We start from the raw sequence: 5,201 nt of genomic DNA on the forward strand, positions 1-5,201 counted from the left end.
AAAAAAAGAAAAAAGATATAGAGTTTTCCAACTCCAACTTACAATATCTCTCCTTAACATTATAACACCAGCTCACTGATGTTCTGCCTTCTATTTTACGGATCAAGGTTGCTCTTGAGGGTCATTATCAGCAGATATTAACTATAAAGAAATATTAGGTAGCAGGGAGAAAACCCTGAATTCCATGAGTGGCCTCAGATTTCGGGATGACTCTGTCATCACTAACCTCCTCCACATTCAGAGGGCGTCAGCCATCAAGCAGAGCTGAGTCACTTCAGCTGAAGAGCATCATCCCACTGTGCCCTCAAATGGGTGAGATGTCTCCCCTTTATGGCCCTTATTTAATCCAATATAAAATTGGTCTTAACTAATTAACTAACCCTATATAAAATTAACCTTAATTAACCCTCTGTAAGTTGGGCTGGATGATATCTAAACATCTCCTCTAACTTTAAAATTCAATGATTTCGTGGGGGCAGGGCTTCGATGGCTACATGTTTTAGTTCTTTTTCTGGAAACTTGCATCCCATGTCAAATCGTTTGTTTTGGGGGCCTCAGTCTCCTCATGTGATAAATGAGGGGATTGTGGTCAATTCGCTTTCCATACATTTACAACATCAGGCAATGCATTTTCTCTGCCCAGGGACTCCTGATCTTTGTCCCTAAATTGGGGCTGATAGTCCTTCTCTCCATCAGAGGTTATGTGAGGAAGAACAGAAATAGGGCAATCTATGAATAGCATTATTATCTATCTCTGTCTAGAGATGTCACAAGTCAAAAAGTCATTCAGCATAGAGCCCTGTGTTCAGATCAGGGGTTCCTGGGGGATGTTTTCACCGGAAGGCAAAAGGAAACAGTTTTTCCCCCCGACTCAGGCCCTGCTTTTCTTTTTCCTTCTTATCTTCTTTAATACTACTTGGCTAAGACACTGGGGCCCAACCCCCTGAACTCTTCTGTCTTTCCTTCCTGGGGCCTGAGGAAGGTTGCAACTGAAGCCCTGTCCCCTTAAGCCAAGAGTGGTCAGAACTGCTCCCACAAAGCCACCCTTTTGCCCTGGCTCTGGCTCCATGTCTGCATCGATATCCGGGAGAGTCCGGGGCTTGCCGCCATGGCGTCCCGGGAGGAAACAGTCAGCCTCAGCCTGGGCCAACCAGAGCAAAGTGCCCCAGGATGGGAAGAGCATTGGGAACAGCTTGGGAGCAGAAAACAGGAAAGTGGAAGCAGATAAGGGAGAGCGTCTGGAAAGGGAACTGGAAGCAAAAGAAATAGAAACAAATAAAAACAAAACAAAACAAAATGGGGTTTGGAAATCCTGTCTTGACCAGAGTGTGCTAACCTCAGGAGGAAGTAGCCAAGTCAAAGCCAGCCCCCCTCATGCTCTTAGGGCACAGGCCAGGGAAGAAAATGAATGGAGCCCTGACTTTCCTTTCAGCTCTAAAGCCAAGGAGCCCAAGGCAGTTTCTAATGTGCCTGGTGAGAGTGGAGGTGGCTGAGTAGCTGGGGAGATGCAAACCTCCCAGAAACCTTTGTTTCTCAAGGCATAAGAGGTCCCAGAAATGGGAAATAAGATTCCTGAATTACAGCATCAGTATAGCAGAGTGTTCTGGGATGGGGAGCGTTATTAAGAAGAATAAGACAAATTCCTTTCCCCTGAGAAGCAGAGTCTTTATCTTGTTGAGTAAGATAATTAAACATCACTTGTGCAAGGAGTGAGGATTTCTTGATGTAGACGCTTCTTCCATTGGTGCAGAGTGAAACCTCTCCATGCCTTTAAGAGACGATCTTTATGAGATGTGACTGAAAAAAAAATCCACCATCAAACAGCCAACCCTCTAGTGGTGGACTTTTCTGAGTTTGGTGAGGCTGGTCCTCAGATTTATTGGCCAGAGTCTTAATGAGGGTGTGAGTGTGTGGGGAAATGGGAGCATTGTCCCTGGATGTTGGCACATTGACAGAAAACAATAGAGCCCAGGATTTCGTTAACCAGAAAAGTGAGTTAATATAAGAATCTACCAGCTCCCTCTAGGTCTATACTACTCTATTCCTTCTTTCTCCCCTTCTCTGCCTATGGAGGCCAATGTCCTGAGGTCTCTGGATAACCTAAGTGTATTTTTTCTTCAGGTTTCAATCAGTAAATATTTATTAATGAAGTATCCTATATCCCAGGCATTGTGCTAGATGCTGAAGACAACAAAAGGGAAGGGAAGGGAAGGGGAAGGAAACAAGTAAATATTAAGGACCCACGAGGTGCCAGGCACTGTACAAAGTACTTTACAAATATTATTTCATTCAATTCTGAGAGGCAAGTGCTATTTTTATCTCCATTTTGAAGCTGAGGAAACTGAGGCAGATAGGCAAAGGGGCAAATACATGAATAGCACTACAGATTCTTTTTTTATTTGAAAATCTTTATTTAATTAATTTAGAATATTTTTCCACGGTTACATGATTGATGCTCTTTCCCTCCCTTCCTCCCACTCCCTCCTATAGCTGATGCACAATTCCACTGGGTTTTTACATGTGTCATTGATCAAGACCTATTTCCATATTATTAATATTTACATTAAAGTGATCGTTTAGAGTCTACATCCCCAATCATATCCCCATTGACCCATGTGATCAAGAAGTTGTTTTTCTTCTGTGTTTCTACTCCCCCGGTTCTTTCTCTGGATGTGGATAGCATCTTTCTCATAAGACCCTCAGAATTGTCCTGAATCATTGCACTGCTGCTAGTACAGAAGTCCATTACCTTCTATTTTACCACAGTGTATCAGTCTCTGTGTACAATGTTCTCCTGGTTCTGCTCCTTTGGCTCTGCATCAATTCCTGGAGGTTATTTCAAGCACTACAGACTCTAAAAATGTAGGTAACAGATTTTTTCTTTTTTTTTAACTTTATTTTTATTGTCATGCAAAACTCATGTCCATAATCGTCATTGTTGTAAGAGCAAACAATTGTATAACTATATAACGCCACCCCCCCCCCCCCAAAAACCCTCAAAGTTACACTGATGTGAAAGATGACTCCAACAGTTCTTTCTCTGGAGGTGAAGAGCATTTCCCATCATGTCTTTCAGGATTGTCTCAGATTATTGCATGGTTGAGCATAGCCAAATTTTCACAGATAATCATCTTCCAATATTGCTGTTATTGTACAATGTTCCCTTCTCCTAGTTCTGCTTATTTCACTTTGCATCAGTTCCTGCAGATCTTTCCAGCTTTTTCTGACATCATCTTGTTTGTCATTTCTCATAGCTAAGTATATTTTCTTAAGAAATCCTTTGGAGGGTATATTTTTTATAAGTTTTGCACTCCCTACCCTTTGCGTAAGAATTGCTGGCTATGGTTCTGTTAGAGATTTTTCCAGCTTGATAGGATTTACCAGAGCTTATATCCATTAGCAGGGCCTTTTAGAGGCTGGGGCATTAGATAATATCAGGTTGAGAAACAACATAAAAGGTATAATGGAGGTGACTCGGTTTGGCCAAAAAGAGACAGTCCTTATAGGTATACACTGTATGCTTATTCTGATATAATTCTCATACAGAGATGACACAGAATGATTTTACATTCTGAATACACAATTCAACCTCCCTGAGACCTACCTGTTGGCCTTCCTAGTAGATTTTTTTTATACTAATTATACCAGATATTCTAGCTGTGAGACAGGATTTAAAGATGGAGATCTCTTTATGTCCCTCTGGAGTATGTTTTAGGATGTGAGAGACGCCATTGAATGGGTTCATTACAAGGGTCCCACATGGAAAAGATGGTTGAAAATCTAGAGGAATATGTGGTAAAATATGGAAAGTTACCTGTGCTTCTAAGGTGAATGGAGAAGGTAGGAAAATCATTTTTTTGCTACCACGTGTGACTATAAATATACTGATAAAATGATGACTTGTTTGATCTCCCACTTGACCCTAAGCTGGGGAGCTCACGTCAATCATGGCAGTCTTATTTCAATTTAATCCTTGTGGATACACAGAAACCACTGTTCTTTGGAGAAGGCCTAATCTTGAGGCAGGTGCATACTAAAACTGGCAAGTTAAAGACTGAGACCTCCAGCATACTCAGGAATTTTATCTGATATAATCTCTGACCTACTGAGGGGCAAGGATATTTTGTATATTGGAGACCACATTTTGGGGGCAATCTTGAAATTCAAGAAGTGACAAAGATGGTGGACTTTCCTTGTGATTCCTGAATTGTCACAGGAATATCTGGACTGAGAAAAGTTCACTTTCTGAGATGTTGCAGAGCTTGGAGATATTTTTGTGCATGAATTGTATAAGCACCTGGACAGCAGCAGTAAATGTGTGTCCAGACATTAGCTCCATTCAGAGACAAATTAAGACAGTAACTCATGACATGGACATGGGCCATGGGATGATTGGAAATCTTTTCTTCTGCAGCTCCAGACAGATGCTCTTTGCTGGTCAAGTGATGCATTAGGCTGCTTCTTTTCTCAACCTTCTGTAGTATCCATTTAGCTCCCTCCTTAGAATTGCTCATGTTCTGATGCCTCATGAATCAACAGTGGAGCACATCCATGTGGACATTGGTGAGATGGAATCCCTGATTGCTATGTGGAACTGTGCATCTGTGGACTGTTTTTAAACCCTTACTTTCTGTCTTGGAATCAATACTATATATTGATTTGAAGGCAGAAGAGTAGTAAGGACTAGGCAATGGGGGTTAAGTGATTTGCCCAGGATCACAGTTAGGAAGTGTCTGAGGTTAGATTTGAACCCAAGACCTCCTGACTCCGGACCTGGTTCTCTATCCACTGAGCTACCTAAGTACTCCCTACATTTGTAGATTTTAAAGACACTGGCTATAAATGACACCAGTTGACACATTCTGTAAGTGAGATCCAATGTCCCGACCTCTTCCCACCAGCCCCTGAGGAAATCACACACTGCCATGGTGAAGGTGATGATGAAGAGGAGGAAGAAGAAAAAGGGAATTGAGAAAATTAGAAATATCCATTAAACAAATTCTATCAGCGCTTAGAAGGAGAGGGGATGTTTCCCTGTTTAGGTTTTTGGTGGGATTTGGGAAAAAAAATTATTCCACAATTCATTTCTCATACAGCCTTGACCACGCACAGGTATTATTTGTGGTTAGCTTATTATATGAAGAAGAGGAGTCTTTTGAGTGGCTGATGAGTTGGAACCAGACACACACTCAGAAGGCACT

General features: G+C 41.7%; 1 pseudogene; it reads left to right on the plus strand.

Annotated features, from left to right (window-relative positions):
• The first annotated feature begins 3,550 nt into the window (after nt 1–3,550).
• LOC123233447 lies at nt 3,551–4,960 on the plus strand (annotated as a pseudogene).
• Nucleotides 4,961–5,201: the final 241 nt, after the last annotated feature.

The sequence above is a fragment of the Gracilinanus agilis genome, chromosome 2 (genome assembly GCF_016433145.1).
Source record: "Gracilinanus agilis isolate LMUSP501 chromosome 2, AgileGrace, whole genome shotgun sequence".
In the NCBI taxonomy this organism is placed as follows: domain Eukaryota; kingdom Metazoa; phylum Chordata; class Mammalia; order Didelphimorphia; family Didelphidae; genus Gracilinanus; species Gracilinanus agilis.